Source organism: Trachemys scripta, chromosome 2, assembly GCF_013100865.1.
Source record: "Trachemys scripta elegans isolate TJP31775 chromosome 2, CAS_Tse_1.0, whole genome shotgun sequence".
NCBI lineage: Eukaryota > Metazoa > Chordata > Testudines > Emydidae > Trachemys > Trachemys scripta.
The window spans coordinates 30,001,916-30,025,863 of NC_048299.1; positions in this window are offsets into that span (position 1 = coordinate 30,001,916).

Consider the following 23,948-nt stretch of genomic DNA (forward strand, 5'->3'; position numbering starts at 1 on the left):
CCCTAAATGGGGATTTAACTGCCTAGCTTTTAGGCACTGAACGTTGCAAATTTTGGCCTAAGGGCAGACCTTAAAAAGAGACAAAAGCTCAGCACAAAGCCAGCCCAGGCTTCTGAGAATTCATTTACTCCTACAGATTCCCTTGGTTGCAGTAGCCATGTTGGTCCTAGAATATGAGGGACAAATTAGGTGACGTAATAGCATTTATTGGACCAACTTCTGTTGGCGAAAGAGAGAGCGCAAAGCTTTCAAACTCCAGAGAGCTCTTTTTCAGGTCTGTGGAGCTTGAAAGCTTCTCTCTCTCTCCAACAGAAGTTGGTCCAATAGACAGTATTACATAGGGTGACCAGATGTCCCGATTTTATAGGGACAGTCCTGATATTTGGGGCTTTTTCTTATATAGGCTCCTATTACCCCCCACCCCTGTCCCGATTTTTCACACTTTCTATCTGCTCACCCTAGTATTACATCACCACCTTCTCCCTCTCAGGTTCCCTTGTTATTCAGCTTTATATTCATTCCCAGCCCCCCCCCACACACACCTTCCTTCAAAATACAATCTATGTAACTAAAAAAGCGGTGCCATTTCTGTACGAGGTTGGGTTGCTTGTACATTGTATTCTCATCCCCCACCCTTCATCTGTTTATCCTTAGAAGCTCTTCAGTGCAGGGATGGTCTCTCTATGATTGTACAGCTTCCAGCACAATCCTGAGCACAGCCTTAAGGTGCTACCATAATAAGTATTCAATAACTAGGGTGACCAGATGTCCCGATTTTATAGGGGCAGTCCTGATTTTTGGGTCTTTTTCTTATCTAGGCTCCTATTACCCCTCACCCCCTGTCTGGATTTTTCACATTTGCAGTCTGGTCACCCTATCAATAACAATAATAATTGTTCTCTTCGTTGTTGCACTAATGTGGGGTCAGGTTATTTCCTGGGGACAGGTTATTTATTTCCTGCCATCTGAAGCAGAATGTCCAAAATCAAAGAAGTTTTCGATTGCTGGAAAGTCAGTATTTTCTTATATGAGGGCCTAATGCACTTTCACCAAAGTCAGCTGGAGTTTTACCACCGATTTTGATGGGAGCAAGAACAGGCCCAGGCTGGTATGTCATGTTTTGGTGTGCATTTCTCAAAGTCTCTTGTTGCTATTATTTTTGCCTTAGAAAATGTGTCACTCACCTACGGTTGCCAACTTGGTAATATTTTAAAAACCGAACACTCCAACAGGAGTGCCGGAATCTCCCCAGCCCTGCCTCTTATCCCAAGGCCCCGCTCCTGCCCCACCTCTTCCCCCAAGCCCGCCCGGCCCCTTCTCCTGAGCCCCGCTCTCATTCATTCCTCTTCCCTCCCCCCTGGGTCAGGAGGGACTTGCCTGGCTGAGCAGGGGCTGGAGTAGGTGATGACCTGTCACCTCCTTGCCTCCCCCACTCACAGTAATTGGACTTTGGATGTCCAGTCAGTAGATTGGATCGGACACTGTCAGGTCCCCCTTTCGACTGGAATTTCCACTCGAAAACTGGGCACCTGGCCACCCTACTCACTAATGCCATATTGTACTGTAGGAGGTTATTTACTAGTCTTCTATTTCTTTCTCAAAGTATTTTTTTAAACTGTTTTTTTTTTTTTTGACAAACATCCCACAACTCGGGCAAAATCATAAATAGGCACATGGCAATACACTTTCCTAATAAGGCTGTCCACACAGGCTGAAGCTGCATATGAAATTCATGTCCTTGGCATCGGGAATGCAATGCAATCAGACAGACATCTATTTATAAGTTCAGTGATAAATGTGTTTGTCTAATATTTAATCATTTGCACTAAGTATTACAAATAAATAAGCCTCTTGAATATTGTTGTAGTATGAAGAATTTCAGTGTAAAAATACAAAGCAGTAAGTTACAGGCAGTGTAGAATGATGTAAATGGAGCATATTTGGATGTTGCATATTTTGTGTTATTTTGGGGACTAAAGACAAAAGCTGGTTTATGGTGTTACTATATGCTCTGGATGAGGGTTGGCCACCCCAAGAGCAATGCAGGGGAGGAATCACGCCTTTCTGTTCCCCCTTGTTCCATGGGGATAGTAATGTGCTACTGACTAGCACACAATGCAGAGCAGGTAACCCAGCCACTGCTCTGTACACCCAAGCCCTACTTCCAGTGCAAGGATGGGCAGACATCTTACTCCCCTGTACAGATCAGGAGTCTGGCTTGAGATGTTTTAGCAACAATAGTTTATGAATGAGCCAGAATCTTGAAATGGCTTCAGAATGAACTGAGGGTCAAATACCTTTCCTCTTTTCATTGTAAGGTGGCATTTTGTTATTTGACACTATTAATTATTTAGGGATTTTTTTTAAACAAACACTACACCAATTGTCTTCAGGTTTCTGTCTGAAGTAAAGAATGCAGTTTCCACTACAGCTTTTGAACATGGGCACCTAAAACTGCATCTAAGCAGCTAAAAATTAATATTTCAGTACCTACCATACATTACCTAGTTCTGTGTCCAGAGACAGTTTCAGACATCTAGTTTCAGGCATTCACATTTGAAAATTGAGCCCCCACTTTTATGGGAAAAGTCAGGCATGTAATTAAGAAAACAGTATTGTCATTTTCTACATTACCATGTGCTATGTCACACAATTCTCAACACAAGCTAATGCTCAAAGCTGTTTTGGGGTGTAATCATAGGCGCCAACTCCATGGGTGCTCTGGGGCTGGGGCACCCATGGGGAAAAAAATCGTGGGTGCAGAGCACCCACCGGCAGCCCCGCATCAGCTCCCCCCTCTCCACCTCCCCCAGTGCCTTCTGCCCACCAGCGGGCCCCGCAGATCAGCGCCTCCCCCTCCCTCCCTGTGCCTCCTGTCCACTGCAAACAGCTGTTTTGCAGTGCACAGAAGGCTGGGGCAGAGTGGGGAGAAGCGAGGATGCAACATGCTGGGGGGCGGAACTTGGTGGGAAGAGGCGGGGCGGGGCCTTGGGGAAGGGGTGGAATGGGGGTGGGGCCTAGGGCAGAGCCAGGGGTCGAGCACCTCCTGGTACTTTGAAAAGTCAGTGCCTGTGGGTGTAAGTTATCCTCTGAATTCCATCTTCTTTCCTTTTCCCCCTCTCTCCCCAAGACAATCAATCGGTCTCTGAAAAGTCCCCGTTCAAGACTAGAAAAAAATAGAAAGGATTCAAAAGAAGAAAAAATATAATGCTCTCTTTTCTGAGCGAACAGAACTTTGTGTTCCTACAGACACTGGTTACAATTTCAGTGCAATAATTGCAAGTCTCTTGGTATCAACAATGTAAAGTAAATAGATTGCATTTGTCTTCACAGTATCCATGTAGGTGGCATGTGTGTGCTCGGATTGCTGGTCATACATTCAGAGCCAGTTTCCATCACCTTTCCTTACACTGAGCAGTACCTTACTCCTTGAGTAATCCCACTGTAGTATCATGGGTGGCTGACCCCAGTTCTCAGTGAGCTAGTGGTTCTCCATCAGGGGTATGCGTACCTCTGGGGATACGCAGAGGTCTTGCAGGGGAAACATCAACTCATCTAGATATTTGCCTAGATTTACAAAAGGCTACACAAAAAGCACTAGCAAAGTCAGTACAAATTAAAATTTCATACAGACAATGACTTGTTTATACTTCTCTACCCTGTTTCCCCGAAAATAAGACATCCTCCGAAAATAAGGCCTACTTACAGTTTTGCCTCTCGTTGTAATATAAGGCATCCCCCCGATAATAAGACCTCCCCGATAATAAGGCATCCACCGATAATAAGGCATTTTTCATTTCTGAAAAATAAGACATCCCCTGAAAATAAGACCTAGCGCATCTTTGGGAGCAAAAATTAATATAAGACACTGTCTTATTTTCGGGGAAACAGGGTATGTACTATACACTGAAATGTAAGTACAATATTTATATTCCAATTGATTTATTTTATAATTATATGGTGAAAATGAGAAAGTAAGCAATTTTTCAGTAATAGTGTGCTTTGACGTGTTTGTATTTTTATGTCTGATTTTGTAAGCGAGTAGTTTTTAAGTGAGGTGAAACTTGGGGTACACAAGACAAATCAGACCTTGAAAGGGGTACAGTAGTCTGGAAAGTTTGAGGGCCACTGACATACCACAAAAGAAAAAAACTAAACAAAAAGCCAACATATGTTATTTTAAATGAATGTAATTAATCCCTCTCTTACTTGCAAAACCTAAAACAAAAACAACATTTTGCTGCAAGAGTGCCATTACTTTAGATCTCTTTGATGCTCTGAACTATTGCAGGGGGGAAAGCAATATATATTCTTAATATATATATTCTTAAATGCAAGATGGTGACACTGGAGATTTCTACCAACAACAAGAATAGGGTTACTATATTTCAACAATCAAAAAAGAGGACGGGAGGAGCCCCGCCCTAGCCCCGCCCCTGTCCTGCCCTAGCCCCGCCCCTGCCCCTTCCACTCCCTCCCACTTCCTGCCCCCTCAGAACCCCCAACCCTCCCCCCCACGCCTTGTCCCCTGACTGCCCCCCCCTGGGAACCCCTGCCCCTAACTGCCCCCCAGGACTCCACCCCCTACCTAAGCCTCCCTGCTCCTTGTCCCCTGACTGCCCCCTCCTGAGACCTTCTCCACATCCTAACTGGCTCCCTAGGACTCTACCCCCTACCTGTCCCCTGACTGCCCCAACCCTTATCCACACACCCCCCAGACAGACCCCTGGGACTCCCACGCCCCATCCAACCACTCCCCACCCCCTGACAGCCCCCCCCAAAACTCCCAACCCATCTAAACCCCTCTGCTCCCTGTCCCCTGACTGCTCCGATCCCTCTCCCCACTCCTGCCCCCTAACAGCCCCCCACAGAACTCCCAAACACCCCCTCGCTCCTTGTCCCCTGACTGCCCCCTCCTGGGACCCCTGCTCCTAACTGCCCTCCAGAACCCCACCCCCTACCTAAGCCTCCCTGTGCCTTGTCCCCTAACTGCCCCCTCCTGAGACCCCCCACCACCTGTACTCTGACTGCCCAAAACCTTACACCCCCAACCCCCAGACAGCCCTCCCGAACTCCTGACCCATCCAACCCTGCTCCCTGTCTCTTGACTACCCCCACCCCAGAACCTCCCTGCCGCTTCTCTGACCCCCTGGCCCCCTTACTGTGCTGCAGAGCAGCGCGCTCGGCAGCGGGGGAGGGGAGCAGGGTCGGAGCTCCAGACTGCCGGAGGCCGAGGCGACGGCCGGCGATCTGTGAATGCAGGGCGGGGGGAGGGAGGGAGAGGAGGGTAGCGGTCTCAAGTTGCAGGGGAGAGGAGGGGGGAAGTGAAGGACGGGCTCTGGCTGCCGGAGCCCGTGCGAGTGCCACCATCCGGCCGGCTGCCCTGTAAGCCCCGCACGCTCTGCATGGGGGGCGGGGGAAGTCCGGACATTGACAAATTTCCCCCGGACGCTATTTTTAACTGAAAAAAGCCGGACATGTCTGGGGGAATCCGGACGAATGGTAACCCTAAACAAGAAAAAGCTTTCATAATCCACTACTCAACATTATTTAAAAAGTTATCCCACATGGAATGTTCTTTTGGAGGAAGCTTTCTATAAGCGAGAAATTCCAATAAAAGGAACCAGTATCTCTCTCATTAATGACAGTGTTAGCTTGAGGGGACATATTTCACTGACAAGAAGTGATTTAAGAAGTTCTCAGAGTGCCACAGCTATAGCTTGCAGAGCTGTAGTCCTGGAGCTTGAAGGCCAGTTAAGCATTGTGTTGTACATACTTGAGAGATGCTTGATGAAGATCAAGAGCAAGCCCTATAGGATTAGACTTGGAGCCAGATCTACTACTAGAATAAGTAGCTACAAACCTGTTGATGAGCCCACCATGGTGATGCAGTGGGTGCTAAATTCACCAACTATGCCATAAACGTTCCACCATAGCAGCAGTCATGTAAGAGCCATGAGGTTTCCACAGAGTCCTGATGGGGGCTCAAGACTAGTTTCACTTGCTCAAGATCATGTGTGAAATTCCTCCCAACAGCCACCATGATTAGCTCCAAATATGTGACCTTTTGGTATCTGACCACCAGCCCTGGGATATACGGCGTCATTGTAATCTTGCTTTTATAGTTCTAGGAAAAGTTTCAAACAGTCAGACTTTGATCTAGATTAGAAAAACACATATAAACTTTTAGAACAAAACAGAAATGAACCTTTTTTGATTTGGCCCAGAATGAACTCTGATCTTTCTTTCTTTCTTTCTGTGCTTTATAGGGAAAGCACAAAATACAAGATCAGAGTTTTTAACAGCACACATGGATACTGTATTCTTAAGTAATGGCTCAAATCAGCAGAGAGCTGCAGCTAAAATACAGGGTGAGGGACGGTCACTTAAAGTTGTTTAGGACAATTATCCCAAACTACACCAATGAAATAAAAACCCTTAGGAGCTGCCAACTTTACAGGCCTCATTCACGAGCTCCACATTGTTGCTGGATATCTGTCATCACGGCAGGATGTGTCAGAGGCAGAAGCCAGAGCGGTGCTAAATTGCTTTCAACTGTTCACTGCATGACCACTCCTGTTGCCATTGGTAACTAATGGTTGGAATTAGAGGCTGCACCCAAAGATTTCTCCCACAGTTGAAAAGAGGAGAAAGCAATCCTGACACTGTCCTCCATGCAGTGCTTCGAACACACAGGGCAGGAAGGGAAGTTATATGGTAAATGGAGAGAAAGAACCTCTAGACATTTCTGGGAAAGCTAAAACCAGCAGTATCAAGAGACAGACATAGTAAGCACAGTAAACAGGATTAATTAGAATCTTTGAGATAACAAAATTTTAGAAGTCCCCAGAAGATTATTGCAATTGTGACACTAGTGTGCTCTAACACTGTCACTGCAATGACCAACAGCATTAATGAGCCATGACCTATGGTGCTAAGTCCTTTCCTGACATTGTGCTACTCTCTTACTGTGATGCATGTAGGTGCAAGATAGTATTATGAGACAATGGTGCTGTGCTCACTTGGTTCCAGGATTTTGGTTGGCACCTCTCATAATTCTCAATGCTGCAGTAAACTGAGCCTCTCAAATTATTTTGCAGTGATGTGTGGTCGTTTCTGGGCACATGGGCAAAAGTGGTCTTAGCCTGAGAATGCATTAAATAAACCACTTCTGGTTTGCCACACTCCAGATTTCTGTCTGTGACCTTCGTTCTAACTGGTTGCATTGCCTGGATCCTCCTCTGAATGGTGTCCTGTACCAATGTTGGCATTAATACAACCCATGTAAGTTTTATTTTTGAATAAGGAGGCAAATTCAGGGCATGAGATGCCATGGAAGGATTTCATAAACTGGAAATAATGGACATGCTAAATACAGAACCCCAGAATGCTATTTTTACAGAGTCACCTGGTGGATTACAGATTAGAACCATACTTCAGTGTTTCTGAGTACCTGAAATTTGGTTATAGTTCTAAAGTATAACTACATAAGAAATGAACAGGAAAAAGCTAACTCGCCTTTCTGAAATGTCTTAACTCCAGCTTGATTTTTCACTGTAGGCCTCAACCCTTTTCATCTTCGGAAACAAATCTAGGGGTCTTTTGAACTTATTTGCAAACAAAAATCTTCATTAATGGAGTAAACATTGAAAGTATTTCAATGGAGTCTAGTTAACAACAAACATTTTATCAAAATTCTACATCATTTAGAAAACTCAAACAATATCTGAAAACTAACATCCAGGGGCCCCAGCCTGGTCTCCTATCTGCAAAATAGGGATAATTATAATGCACTTTGAGAGCTACCGATGAAAAGTGCTATCCAAGAGCTAGGAATTCCTATTATTCCATTTCCTTGCTTCCTGACCCTGTAGCTGGCAGACACATCATCTTTCTTTTCCCTTCAGGGCTCGTTCCTTAGCAATCCATTGGCTCCATTTTAATAACCTGCTTTAATGAACCCCAGTTAACACACCACATTTTCCATTATGGAGCCGATGAGCCATAAAACATTAGAAAACTGTTTTAAAAGCGTGAACTAGAGGTGAAATCTCAGAACACTGTAACTCTAAAGCTCATGCTCTGTTTTTTACCAAACTTCCCAGGAAAACTCTAACCTGGTAGTATGGCATGCAGTACTGAGCCATTAGCGTCTATGGCTGAAATATTTACTTAGTCCTTACTCAGGAAAAAATAAAATCCCATTGAAGCTCTGAAGAGTTTTGCCTGTGTAAGGACTTCAGGATTTGGCCTTTCTGACCCTGGAGCAACCCCCACCTTTCCTCTGTGTAATAAAGTATATCTGACTATCAATATCCCTTTCATAATTCTGAAAGCTTCTATTTAGGTCACCTTCTCTCGTCACAAATGACAATAAGTCTCTCTCTCTCTAACCCTTTCCTCCTAATAACTGTGCTATCCTCGTGTTGGCTCATGCTGCACCCTCCTGAGATATTAATATCCTTCTTATGGTTTGGTGATCAGAACAGATGGGGGCCTAACAAATACCTTATATAGTCTTACCCCTTGTTTTATATTCTTTTCTACTTTATGACAGACTTTATTACTGCAGCTGTGCATTGGCTTGATTATTTCAATAATTTTTCCATAATACCCTCAATCCCTTCCCTGCTCAGTGTGCTGGGTGATTGGTTCCTTGCTCTCATATTAAATTATGGTACATTTTTCTGCAATGAAGTGCATTTATACTGTCTACAGTCTTGTACTTACCATCTGCTGGACCAATCACTTTTACAATCCAAATCCTTTTGAATCTGGATGCATTTTTCCTCATAATTTGTGCCGCTTCCAATTTCATTATCCTCTGCAGACCTGAAGCTCTTCTAGTCAAATACTCAACTAATTATTTAGGGCTTGATCCTGCAAATGGATCCAAGTGTGTGCCTGGGCATTCTGCAGGGGTGCATCTCTGCAAAGGCATTTGCAGAATCTAGCCTTTCTGGTATATCATAGAATCATAGAATATCAGAGTTGGAAGGGACCTCAGGAGGTCATCTAGTCCAACCCCCTGCTCAAAGCAGGACCAATCCCCAACTAAAATCATCCCAGCCAGGGCTTTGTTAAGCCGGGCCTTAAAAACCTCCAAGGAAGGAGACTCCAGCACCTCCCTAGGTAACGCATTCCAGTGCTTCACCACCCTCCTAGTGAAATAGTGTTTCCTAATATCCAACCTGGACCTCCCCCACTGCAACTTGAGACCATTGCTCCTTGTTCTGTCATCTGCCACCACTGAGAACAGCCGAGCTCCATCCTCTTTGGAACCCCCCTTCAGGTAGTTGAAGGCTGCTATCAAATCCCCCCTCATTCTTTTCTCCTGGAGACGAAACAATCCCAGTTCCCTCAGCCTCTCCTCATAAGTCATGTGCTCCAGACCCCTAATCATTTTTGTTGCCCTCCGCTGGACTCTTTCCAATTTTTCCACATCCTTCTTATAGTGTGGGGCCCAAAACTGGACACAGTACTCCAGATGAGGCCTCACCAATGTCGAATAAAGGGGAACGATCACGTTCCTCAATCTGCTGGCAATGCCCCTACTTATACAGCACAAAATGCCATTAGCCTTCTTGGCAACAAGAGCACACTGTTGACTCATATCCAGCTTCTCTTCGACTGTGACCCCTAGGTCCTTTTCTGCAGAACTGCTACCTAGCCATTCGGTCCCTAGTCTGTAGCAGTGCATGGGATTCTTCCGTCCTAAGTGCAGAACTCTGCACTTGTCCTTGTTGAACCTCATCAGGTTTTTTTTGGCCCAATCCTCTAATTTGTCTAGGTCCCTCTGTATCCGATCCCTATCCTCTAGTGTATTTACCATGCTTCCTAGTTTAGTGTCATCTGCAAACTTGCTGAGAGTGCAGTCCACACCATCCTCCAGATCATTAATAAATGCAGGTATTATGACTGATTAAAGCAGACCCACTGCGAGCCATTTGCAGGTTGTAAAGTTTCCATTTATAACAACCCTTTTGTCTCCTGCTCTTAAGCCAGTTTTCTATCTAGCATCCTATGTGACCAGTTTTGTAAACCAATTAGTCACAGGCTTTCATTCAGCACGTCACTCGACTCACAATTTGCTGAGCGCCTTATATCCATTGAACCATTACGCTTATTTTATTTATTTAAGTTTCAAAAATGAGCCCATCCCATTCTCTGGGGGGACCTACAAACATTGCATAATTGAAACAACCCTTCAAACAACAGAGTCCAGACAACAATAATCCTCCAAAGGCCAAGGAACCCACCAGCTTTCCCGTTATCTCCACCATAAAAAGACTAGAAGAATAAATAGGCCTTGCAGCTTGACCTGAAGGTCAATGGATGCAGGCTATGGTGAACCAAGACAGGAAGAGATTTCCACAGTTGAACACTCTCATTGATTAAAGAACGGGGTGTTTGCTTGAGCACTGTGGGTGATCTCACCTGTTGTGGGATGACAACTGCAGGCCACTAATGTCAGTGTGCTGCACTGCCGTGCAGGAATCCTAGCACTGCATCTTTGGTTGATTTTTGCACTGAATCTATTTTGATTGATTGGTTGATTTTGGCACCATATATTTAACTTACATCAAGAGGTCACAGTGTGTTGCGTGGGCATCCTTGATTAGTAGGGCCCTACCAAATTCATGGTCCATTTTGCTCAATTTCATGGACATAGGATTTAAAAAAAATCATAAATTTCATGATTTCAGCTATTTAAATCTGAAATTTCACAGTGTTGTAATTGTAGGGATCCTGACCCAAAAAGCAGGGGGAGAGGGTGTCACAAGGTTTTTCTAGGTGTGGCTGTGGTACTGCTATGCTTACTTCTGCGCTGCTGTTGGCGGCGGAGTTGCCTTCAGAGCTGGGCAGCTGGAGGGGCAATGTTCCCTCTAATATTTTACGTCCATGTGCGGAATGAATTTTGTTATGTGCACCAATATGCAGGTGGTTTATGGTGGGGGTCGGGGCAAGGGGTTTGGAGTGTGGGAGGGGCCTCAGGGCTGGGGCAGTGGGTTGGGGTGTGGGGGGATGAGGGCTCTGGTTGGGGGTGCAGGCTCTGGGGTGGGGCTGGGGATGAGGGGTTTGGGAGGGGGCTCAGGACTCGGGCAGAGGGTTGGGTGCAGGGGATGAGGGCTCTGGCTAGGGATGAAGGCTCTGGGGTGAGGCCAGGGATGAGGGGTTCGGGGTGAGAGAGGGAGCTTAGGGCTGGAGCAGAAGGTTTGGGAGGTGCAAGCTCTGGGGTGGGCCGGGGATGAGGGGTTTGGGGTGCAGACTGCTCTAGGGGTGCAGCGGGGAAAGAGGACTCTCCCCAGCTCTCTCTTGCCACAGCCGCTTGGGGCTGAGTGAGAGGCGCCTCTCCCAGGCTGCTCCGGCTGAGCTGGGCCCGGCTGGGGGAGGGGCACTTCTCCCTGCCTGCGCAGCCCTTGATAGCCTGCCGCATAGCTTACAGGAAACTTAGCTGGAGAGCGGCAGCGGCTGGCTGGGATCCCAGCTCTGAAGGCAGAGTCGCCGCCAGCAGCAGAAGGAAGGATGGCATAGTATGATATTACCACCCTTACTTCTATGCTGCTGCAGGTGTGGCACTGCCTTCAGAGCTGGGCGCCGGCCAACAGCCGCCAGTCTCTGGCCCCCCAGCTCTGAAGTCAGTGCAGAAGTAAGGGTGGCAATACCGCAATCTCCCTAAAATAACCTTGCAACCCCCCTGCAACTTCCTTTTGGGTCAGGACCCCCAATTTAAGAAACGCTGGTCTCCCCCATGAAATCTATACAGTATAGGCTAAAAGACCAGATTTCACGGTCCATGATGCGTTTTTCATGGCCATGAATTTGATAGGGCCCTATTGATGATGCATTTAAGGTTGAATCCAAAATAAAATCCCATGTTCAATCCTTGGGTATGGGATCAGATGAGGAGGAGAGGTACCTGATGTTGCTCAGCAGTGAGCCCTAGTATGCAGGAAGAAGCCCTGAGGAGTTCTGGAGGAATCCAATTATTTTTGCCTGGAATGAGGCTGCTATTCATGTAGGGCCTTAGAGCAAATGGAGAAAGGGTAAGGTGGCTCCAGGCTGGAAAGACAGGGAGTATCAGAGAGTGGGGTGGATATTTGAGGCCTTATCAGGAATTCACATCCATGCATCCCCCTAATGAAAGACACCTTAATTTTAAAATGCTTACAACTGTATTTAACTCTCAGGACTGTGTTGCTGGAACAACTTGTACAGGGGGGTTCTGAGAGCCATTGAACCAAACTGTAAACCCTGTATATGATGGAAATCACTTCAAGCCAGGGGGTGCTGCAACACTCCTAGCACCACTAGTTCCAGCACCTATGTCTCGGGAATATAATATTTTTGATGTTATGTGCAGATAGTCCATGTATGCTCCCATGTTTAGGGAGACAGAACCTTTGATCTCTGCAAGTCTCTCACCAAAGGGGCTACCCTTAAACCAGGAAAGTACTTGCATCTGTGCACAGAAACATCTGTTCGAGACTCAAACTTGGCCAACTTCTTCTCTTTCACTCTACTTTGTACTTCAAATTCTAAACCTTTTAAAATTTGCACTGCAAGCACATTTAAATGCTGGAAATGTAATTCAAACAGGGCTTGTAAGGAAGGAAACAGCTTCCATAGACTTCGAAATATGGAGTCAGCAAAAGAAAACTATGAAGTGCCTTTGTTTACCAGAAGCTTAACTGTAAGCAAGAAAGGGTTTCTTATAAAATCTTCTGAGCCACAAACAAGATAAACTGTCGTGCTTTCATATGTATTTGATACATTAATGCTATTTTGTGATATGGTTCTGTGTTCTAGTCCAGTGTTTCCATTGGTTGGCAATGAAAGAAAACAAAGACTTTTATTTATACAGTACGAGTGGATCATACAATACATGCTTCTGTTCAAACACATAGGTTCAACCTTCCAAAACAAATACAAGAAGTGGCTTTTGATGAGCCACACACATAGGATTTAAAGAACTGAGAGGGAGGGATGAAGGGATGTGGGAAATACAAGCCTAGTTGGAGCTCCAGGACTCACAGAGGGTGCAGAGGCTTAAGTCACCATGTATAACATGTTGGACAATACTGATTTAAGAACATTACAGTATTTGATTAAATAAAAATCCCCTAGAAAGAGGAAGACAAATAGGAGTAATTGCACGTGGAGCACCACAGCTCTGATAGACACAACCAAGCAGACTGTATCCAATGCAAAAGAAGAGCTAGATTTCCTTTCATACACAGCCCAGAAATCCAACTCACTTCTATATGGTTTCCAGAGGTATAATGGAGGGCAACATTTGGTCCCATATCATTAGCAGTTTACAAAGAAATTGTAGTTTCAGATTAGCTTTCTAGTAGCTTACAGTGTTGAAAATTATAAAGAGACTGGAAATTACAGTAACATTAGACCTCTTTAAATACAAAGAGAAGATGCGATCACCTTTAGGGAGGACAACAGTAGTTACAGAAGACCTTTTGGGTTTTTTATTAGATGTTTAAGTCTATCCCCCTGCAAGGGCAAGGCATATGGTAGACCCCAATAGATATACTGGCTTGACCTATACATTAAACTGATATTACTTTTGAACTTAGACATAAATAATAAAAGATCATGGTTAGAACTAACTAGAATGCAGGTATGGATTCAGAGGATTCAGATGCTGGTAGATAGTTAATTGCTATCAACTGAATCACATATTCCAGGTTAACATTTTGCTTTTGGTAATAACTACTAGCTGGCTCCAGGGCAGGAATCCATTCTAAACATGTGCTCTAGGCTCCAAGCTGTTCTGTCTGTCAAGCAATATTGTTAAATTAGCAGACTCCTCTCTTGTGAACTGTGTGGTACACTGTGTGGTTTCTTTGAGTCCCTGCCATTGGAATAATAGTGTCCAGCATTTTTATATGGGTGATCATCATTCTGGGTATGTAACTTTCCTGACTCGAGACCATACATGGTTGGGATTTATGTATATTTATTTTCAAGGGTTTGTCAGCTAACTCTGCAAGACTTTGCATGCAATGTAATGTTACCCAGAACTGATTTATCCTACATGAGGGGCGAGGGGGAAGAGGAAGAAAGATTTAAGCTCAAATGGTTGAGACTGATATTAAGAATAATTTTATAACATTATTTTGAATTAATGTTTTTACGATTTATTTGCCTCTTACAATTTATTTGTCAAGCAAAGTCCCAGTGTTGTAAAAAGATATATAATTGGTATTAAAATAGCCCTGAGTTATTGCCTCACTGATGTAATTGCTGCCCAAATATTTGGAAAGGGTGAAAAACCCAGGCCTGATAGCTGCATTTGGGGTGTGCTGACATCCATTTGTGAAACACAGGGCGTAGAGACACTAAGGTTATGTCTACACTAGCACTTTTCTCAATAAAACTTCTGTTGCTCAGGGTCCACGACCAACGTAAGTTTGACTGACAGAATCGCCGGTATGGACAGCGCTATGTCGGCGGAGGAACAAAAATACAAAAGCACTGCCAGCCAAAACTAGACTAGACTAATATTTGCCCAGAAAAAGAATAACCTTCACATCTGTCACCCTTGTCTTACCCTCTTATTAAAATGTTGGGGGAAAACCTTGTCTGCTCGCCCAAAGTTAAAAGGTAGGCTCTGTCATTCAGAGGGAAAAACAGAGGGCGAGATCCACCTGCCCTCTCTGGCTTTGGTTAGCAGTGCTCCCACTCCTTCATTGGTGGGATAGCAAGAGGAAGGATGGTCAAGGGTTCTAGCCTTGTATTCAAGAGACCCAGGTTCAATTCTGTGCTTCACCACAGACTTCTGGCATGACATTGGGCAAGTCACTTAGCCTCTTTGTGCTTCAGATCCCCACCTTTCAAATGGGGTAATAGCACTTACCTTACTTCACAGGGGCTTGGGAAGGATAAATCCATTAAAGATTGTGATGGGCTCAGTAATGGAGGCCATGTAAGTACCTATGATAAACAGAGCTCCCTTAGATATTACAGCTTGCTTTTAGCCAGTGAAAGGAAGGCTCGCTCCCTTTAAAGCTAGGAGGCTGTTAGCTATGGTGGTCTGAGGTAAGAAGGCAGGCATTTTCAGCCTAAACCAGTTAGAGCTTTCTAGATCAAAATCAAAGCCTGGAAATTAATAGTCAGCCCTGATGTCCCATGCTTGCTATGTGACAAACCATTTAATAAGTGGACAACCAAATCCTACACAAACTTCACCATCCTAAAGGTCTCAAGTAGTAGCCCTCATAGAGAGAGCATTACAGTAGCCTCGTCTCCTGGATAATGATTGCAAGGTCCACGTCTAAACACAAAGCCATGCTCCTTGCCAGGCACAGATGAAAAAAATTAGCCACAGAAGATACACTTGGCAACTGATGACTCCAGAGCAGGACCAGTCCAGAATCTAACAACCCACCAGACTGGGAGCCTAGTTGACAAACAGCAAGCTCACCCCTCCACAGAATCCTTGCCAACTCTTCTACTTGCTTCTTTCAACCTACTCATGTTACCTCAGCTTTTTCTGCACTGAGCCTCACTCAACTAACAGTCGTCCAAGCCCCATTCTCATGCCGATACTGGGCCATTTGTTCCACTGCGTTGTCCACATGCCAGCCTTGAGAATAAAATCAGGACTGTCTCCTTGAGCAGGTGGAGACCAGACAATTTAGCATCTGAGATGCTCTAGATCATGGGTGTTGCTCACTACAGAAGTAGTCTCCCCACCACTTACCTGAATGCTAATGAAACAAGGTTGATGAGGTAATATCTTCTATTGGACCAACTTCTGTTGGTGAGAGACAATGACTACAGAAGTCGTTCCAATACAAGATATTACTTCACCCATCTTGTCTCTCTAATATCCTGGGACTGACACAGCTACAACTGCACTGCATACAACAATTGATTGTTAATGGACAGACACACACAGTTGCCTGGGAAAACTTCTGCCATCACAAACAAACAATTTTTTTTGTCTTTAATCATGTTATCACCATGAACTAACAGTAGAGAGTGAATGATGAAATCCTGCCCTGAGCATTTAAAACAAGATACAGTGGTGATGACAGAACTAATTTACTGTTTGCTCTTGGGCTCCTCTCTCAAGTGTGCTCCAAGACAACAGTCAGCCATCTGGAGCGTGCTGGAGTTACAGAAAAAAATCCACTAGCGGGTGAATGAAACCAATCACAATTGAACTGAGAACATGCCTTGTTCCTACTTGAATGTATGAAGAGATGTATCAGTAGGGCACTACCAAATTCACAGTCCATTTTGATAAATTTCACAGTCATAGGATTTTAAAAATTGCTAGAGGCAACTGAATTTCTCTCAACAAGTTCAGCACATGTTTAATTATGTGAGCTGTGTTAGTTACAAGAGTCACTGAAAAGTGTCAGCGAAGTCCCAAGTGCAGGCATGGAAGAGCCGTTCACCCAATATTTTAAATGGCTATAGAATGCTGGACAAAAACCAGAACTCCCAATTGCAGCACCGCCAGGTCCAAGTGCTCAGAAAGGGCTCATCACATCTCAAAAATCACAAGATCAACTTAAGAGTCACAAGATTTTTTGTAATAATGAATGTTGGATACTTTTTCTTTGCCTCCTGGTTTTTGAGCCAATAGGTTACACCTAAGTCCCATTTTTGAGCTCTTCTCTGCAACCCTAAGGGCTAAAAAGTTACTTTGTTTTAAGAGAAAGTTGAGACTTGTGATTCCAAGAGATGGGGCTCGAAGACCACCACCAAAATATTGAGAGACTCATAATAAAATTTTGAGAGTTGGCAATGATGCCATTGGCTATGGTGTGAGATCATGTCTCCATCAGCAATGGCTAGTAGAGAGACAGCTCTAATTGTCTTAGTTTTCCTCTGTAAATTCCTCTGTAAAGCTTTGATGATGGTGTAGGCCTGATCCTGTAAGTCCAAATCCACTGAAGTCAATAGGCATTCCGAGTGCAGAAGATTTGCTGATACAAGCTCTCTGTTTGGGGCGGAGTAGAATATCAATCTCATGTGATTTATAATGCACAGGCATTCAGTATCCTACACCACCTGGAACACGCAAAGACAACCCAGAAATGTGCTGCCAGGTGTATGGTGTTGAGACAGGATATAATTTGTAGAGTATATTAAGATACCATTATATAGTTTATGAACCAAAACACTGTATCACGTGCTAATAGTATGTGTAAATAGAGCTTATATTGTTGAATTAATTTGGGAAGTACAAAATGAATGTGACTAATACAGAATCCTGAGGCTACTCAGTGAATTATTCATCAGGTACTAGTTTTGACTTGGAGCCTCCTCTGCATCCTTCCAGAAGTTATGAATGACTTAATGTATGGGTTCACCAATATTCTGTAGATTAGTAGTATATCGCCTTTAGGGGTGCAGAGAAATTAGTGTAGTGTAGAACTTTTCTTTAAGTCTGTGCTCTATAGAATATACAGGGCCCACATTTAGCTCTGACTGGCTGGAACTCTCTTCTATATAAAATTGGTGCCAGTGATTCACTTTCTGCATTTAAAACAGGGTAGGACTGGGAAGCTTGCGATACCTTCCATATGAAGGAAACCTCTCTTTTAGAAGAAGGTGGTTCTAGATGTTTCATGCAGAAGACACTGGAAGAGAGAAATGACCACGCTTTCTGCAGGGTAGTTGTATAGTAGGGTCAGGAAACTGAGTTTCAGTTTGCAAAGATTCCTACTCAGCATCCCCCTGGAAGAGGGAGAAGTTTGCCTTCCTGCAGAGTGAAAAGGGGCTGTGGCCTTAAATGGCAATAGCACAGAAGTGTACAGGGACCCTGCAGAGACAGGCAAACCAATGGAGCTGCTAGGATTGACGGAGGAAGAAGGAAGCAGAGGAAGGCTCCATTTCCATTCCTCTCCTTAGGCAGCACTGCTCCCCATCATAGGAACCCTGCCTATACTCAGCTCAACTCCTCTGCATCCACTGGAAGGTTTGCCTTGCTCGAGAGCTCAAATCTTCTTCTTTAGCATGGAAATAGCAACATTTACAAGTTAATGGAAAGTTTTGAAACCCATTTAGGAGATGCAGAATGCACCTTTGCTGTGCCTCCTGGAAATGAAAAGATGGGGCACTTGTTCACAATGTGTTTGATGGTCTGGAGTTTTCTGCATTTGCACATTGATTCTCCATTTGTGCATCAGGGGCATGCATCTTCCATTTAACTTCCTAACATGGTTGATGGTATTCATTGTCTTTGGCACTGATCAATGGTGAGCTCATATATTAGGTGCTTCTGGTTTATGTCGGAGCCTGCCCAACATCCTCTTAGAGTTACACTTGCTGAGATGGAAAGCTGCCGACACCACTTTTGATGGATTGGGTTTGGATCCCTTAGCAAGAGTAGTTTTCCATCCTCTTCAGATCAGCATTAAGGATGCCTTCTGCTTCCTTGAGTGTTGCGGCCTGTGTCATTAGTGCCAGGTCATTGGCATAAGAAACTTGCGGCATGTTGTTTTGAGTACATCACTTATATATAAATTCAAATAGTATTAGAACCAAGCTCAGCATAAGCTTCCACTCAAAGCCTGGCTATTCCTATGATTTCTACAGGATTTTCCTGCCTCTGCCCCAGTACTCTCTGACTGTAGCGTGTCACATCCCTCTCTGTTAGCCTGGTGGCATTAACAAGGTGCACAATGATTTCGCAGCAGTTAGAACCTTACTTAAAGTTGCTGGGTACCATCTGCTAACAGGGTAGATCAACAGAAGAGCCCTGCATTCCTATATCAGATGGTAGATTTTACCCACATCTCACTCAAACTGTTGTGTTTAGACCCACATGCTGGATCCAGGTGCTTTTTAAACTCCCTTCAGTCTGGGTAGGATCCAGGTACTGTCTCTCCTCTAGGGCTCACTCCCTGGATATAGAACGGTGGGTCTCGAACTTTTTTACTGGTGACCCCTTTTGCACAGCACGCCTCTGAGTGCAACCCCCCAAATAAATTAAACACACTTTTAAAATATATTTAACACCATTATAAATGCTGGAGGCAAGCGGGATTTGGGGTGGAGGTTGACAGTTCGTGACCTCCCATGTAATAACTTCGGGGGTCGCGAAGCCCAGTTTGAGAACCCCTGATATAGAGTGTCTGGTATCCCTGCCCTAGGTCCTAAAGCCTCCTCACTGACACCTCACTGACACCTCATTAACTTAATCACACCTTCCCCAGAGCTACACCCTCATAGGTAAACTAATAGATTAACCCTTCAGGGATACATGACAGTTGAAGTAAATAAAACAGATATTGCATAGGCATTTCTAAATCAATCACTCTTTACTCTCAGACAGCAAAAAAGACACAGTAGAGTTACGGACACCTCAAGAACGAAGGTTGTCCGTAACTTTGAAATGTTCATAACTCTGAACAAAGTGTAGTTCGGGCTCCAGATGCAGCAGCTGACACTCCAGGCCAGGCTTCAGCAGCAGTTGAGCTCCCACCCGCAGCTTCCTACCCTGGCGCAGACTGAATTTGCCGGGCTTGTCCCCCTCCTGGCTGTGTGTGTGTGTGTGTGTGTGTGTGTGTGTGAATACAGCACATCCCCCTCCCAGCGAGGGAGAGGGAGGGAAAGCAGCACAGTCCCCAGCGCTGCTCCTGCTCAGTTGGCTCTATCTGCCTTGGGCTGGTAGCCCCAGCGTCTTCACCTCCTACCTGTGGGGGCGGGAGTGGAGGTGAGATGGGGACAGGCAGCCGACATGTGTCTACCTTTAAGATGCAATACAGGCACAGTACAGTATTTGCTTTTTTTGTCTCTGCTGTTATCTGATAGGTTACTTCCAGTTTCACATGGTGTCCAGTTGACTGGTCAGTCCATAACTCTGGTGGTCGTATCTTGGAGGTTCTACTGTATACAGATCCAGGCAAAATATGAAGCACCTGTATGCAATTCCCTGCCTGAGTTTCCTCACTACTCAAGCATTTTTAGGGATTTCAAAGAATCATAGGACTGGAAGGGACCTCAAGAGGTCATCTAGTACAGCCCGCTGCACTCATGCCAGGACTCAGTATTATCTAGATCATCCCTGACAGGTGTTTGTCAAACCTGCTCTCAAAAATCTCCAATGATGGAGATTTCACAACCTCCCTAGGCAATTTATTCCAGAGCTTAACCACCCTGCCAGTAAGGAAGTTTTTCCTAATGTCCAACCTAAACCTCCCTTGCTGCAATTTAAGCCCATTGCTTCTTGTCCTATCCTCAGAGGTTAAGAAGAACAATTCTTCTCCCTCCTCCTTGTAACAACCTTTTATGTATTTGAAAACTGTTATCATGTCCCCTCTCAGTCTTCTCTTTTTCAGACTAAACAAATCCAATTTTTTTAACCTTCCCTCATAGGACATGTTTTCTAGACCTTTAATAATTGTTGTTGCTCTTCTCTGGACTTCTCCAATTTGTCCACATCTTTCCTGAAATGTGGCACCCAGAACTGGACACAATACTCCAGTTGAGGCCTAATCAGCGCAGAGTAGACTGGAAGAATTACTTCTCTTGTCTTGCATACAACACTCCTGCTAATATATCCCAGAGTGATGTTTACTTTTTTTGCAACAGTGTTACACTGTTGACTCATATTTAGCCTGTTGTCCACTATGACCCCCAGATCCCTTTCTGCGGTACTCCTTCCTAGGCAGTCATTTCCCATTTTGTATGTGTGCAGGTTGGTATTGGCTGCAAACTTTATAAGTGTACTCTCTATGCCATTATCTAAATCATTGATGAAGATATTGAACAGAATCAGGCCCAGAACTGATCCCTGTGGGACCCCACTGATTATGCCCTTCCAGCATGACTGTGAACCACTGATAACTACTTTCGGGGAATGGTTTTCCAACCAGTTATGCACCCACCTTATAGTAGCTCCATCTAGGTTGCATTTCCCTAGTTTATGAGAAGGTCATATGAGACAGTATTAAAAGCTTTACTAAAGTTAAGATATACCACATCTACTGCTTCCCCCCATCCACAAGGCTTGTTAACCTGTCAAAGAAAGCTGTCAGGTTGATTTGACATGATTTGTTCTTGACAAATCCATGCTCATTATAACTCAGATATACTTTATGCAAGATGGGTTTTGTAAACTGTCATTGGAAAGATTATAATTTACTGAAGGTTTTTATCCAATTTGTATGCACGTATCATTTTTGTATCTGAAGCTGGGAATATTGACCATGTCTCTCTATTTCAAATGTGCTACATTGGATGAGGCCAAACAATGCTAGTGGCTTACTGAAGAAATGCCCACAAGCATAAGGATTACCCCAGGAACTGTGTGCAGTAGAAACCTCTCAGAGATAGCTCTATATAATGGGAACTGTTTGACCCAGGTGACAGCAAAAAAAAAAAAAAAAAAAAAAAAAAAAAAGCTTTCCAGCAAGTGGGGATGGGGAGATATAAAAGAGGAACAATGACAACATGAGGGGACCTCACTCTCCCTACAACAACACAACTGAAATCACCTGAGGAACAAAGACTCAACTGTGGTCAGTGATGGTCCCAGGCTGTAAGGATTTTTAGCCTGTGTAAGAAAACCTGGGAAAACCAAGGCAACTTGTGCCTTAAGAATCTGCCAGCCTGTTTTATCACTCAGAGTGAGAATTTCCTAATTTGTATCCTACCTATCTAGTGTGTTAAACTCAGTCTGAGGCTTTTGTTTATTTATTAAGGTAATCTGCTTTGTTCTGTTTGCTATCCCTTTAACCACTTAAAATTCACCTTTTGTAGTTAATAAACTTATTTTGTTCATTATTAAACCCAGTTTATGTAATTTCTAACGGGGATGGGGGTAAGAAGTCATGCACATCTCTCTTCACATTGAGGAAGAGGGCGGATTTTTATGAGCTTGCGCTGTGCCGATTTTTCTGTATAATGCAAGACAGTATTATTTTGGATTTATTTCCCAAAAGGAGTGTGCACATGAGTCCTCTCACACAGAACTGACTTCAGTCTGTGTCTGCAGTGGGGTGTGGCCCTACCTGTGTGTGTGTGCTGCAAGACCTAATTCAACAAAGCAGGGAAAGGGAACCCAGGTTGGTTGAGCAGGAGAGGCTCAGTTAAACCCCAGTACATCAAGTGGCATCCCAGAAGATGGGTCCAACCCGTCACACCCTTCTTACTTCTGCCCATAGGCATCGATTCTCTGGGAGTTCTGGGGCTGGAGCACCCACGGGGAAAAATTAGTGGGTGCTCTGCACCCACCAGCAGCCAAGCTCCCCTCTCCCTTGCCCCACTTCCTCCTCCCCCCCAAGCGCGCCGCGTCCCTGCTCCTCCACCTACCTCCCAGCGCTTCCTGCCTGGCCACCGCCAAACAGCTGTTTGGCAGCGGTAGCATGCTCCGGGTGGGGGGGAGGAGTGGGAACATGGCACGCTCAGGGGAGGAGGTGGGACCGGGGCAGGGATTTGGGGAAGGAGTTGGAATATTGGCAGGGAGGGGGTGAAGTTGGGGCAGGGACTTTGGGGAAGGGGTTGGCATGGGGGCGGGGAAGGGATGGGAAGAGGCAGAGCAGGAGTGGGGTCTCATGGAAAGGGTGGAGTGGGAGCGGGGCTGGGGCAGAACAGGGGGTCGAGCACCCATGGGAAAGAGGGGAAGTCGGCACCTATGCTCCTGTCCCCAGTCTCTCCTAGTGTTCTGATCCTCCGAGTCTCCATGTTTTCAAAAGCCGGTGTTAACATCTTGGTTCTTTGTTTCCCCTTCCCATTTTTAATACTCTCCAGTCCACTGCAGATAAGCTAGAGAGAACTAGTTTTGCCTAGGTTTCAGGCGCACCTTTGTTCTGCTAGGGTAAGGCTTACTGACTGGTTGATGGAGAACCTTAATGAACATCCCATTAAGAGGCAGACACTCAGGCGCCATCCCCCTCTCCCTAACACAAGAAGTATGATGCAAGTACACTGTAAAGACAGACAGTTCATAATATCAAACAGAATATGTAAGTTGTACACAGACAGGTCCCTCAAACCATTACAGACACACACTGAATGGCGTCCCCATGTGAAGCAAGAAAATTCCGCTCTTGGTAGCTATTATTGATGGACTAGATAAAGAGTTAAACCTAATACACCACTGATACACCACTGAGAGAAGCCAAAAAAGATTAGGCTTTGTGTATCTCTTTTCTAATGGTTTCCTGTAGTATCATGGAACTTATAGCATCATTAGTAAATACCATCTGCTATTGCAAAGAGATCTAACATCCAAGAAGTGCCTGATTCTGTGAAGTGCTGAGTGCCCATTGCAGCCAGATGGGAGTTGTGGGCACTCAGAGGACAAGGTCCCCTAAGCCAGACTGCCAGAAGCTAGGAGTGGACAACGGGGGATGGATCACTTGATTGCCTGTTCCGTTCATTCCTTCTGAAGCACCTGGCATTGGCCACTATCCGAAGACAGGATACTGGTGTAGATGGAACATTTATCTGACGCAGGATGGCCATTCTTATAAGCCACAGTCATGTACAGTATACTACAAATTATTTAGTATAATAGAGAATGAGAGCCAATACAAGAACATAAGAATGCCCATACTGGATCAGACTAAAGGTCCATCTAGCCCAGTATCCTGTCTTCTAACAGTGGCCAATGACAGGTGCGCCAGAGGGAATGAACAGATAATCATCAAGTGATCCATTCCCTGTTGCTCATTCCCATCTTCTGGCAACAGAGGCTAGGAACACCATCCCTACCAACAACTTCTTAATCAACCAGTGGTGAAACGGCAAAACTTTGCATTTCATGGTGACTGTTGACTGAGGCTAATTGGGAAAAAAATCATTCTGATACTGGTTCCCTCTAGCAATGATAAGATAGGTCTAATGCCCTCAGACTTTTTTTTAAAACATCAAAATAAGGCAAAGAGGGTGCTCAACAGAATAATGTGGTTATGGATCAGGCAATATCAGATTACATTTAATGGGCTTAACTGTCACCTTTCATT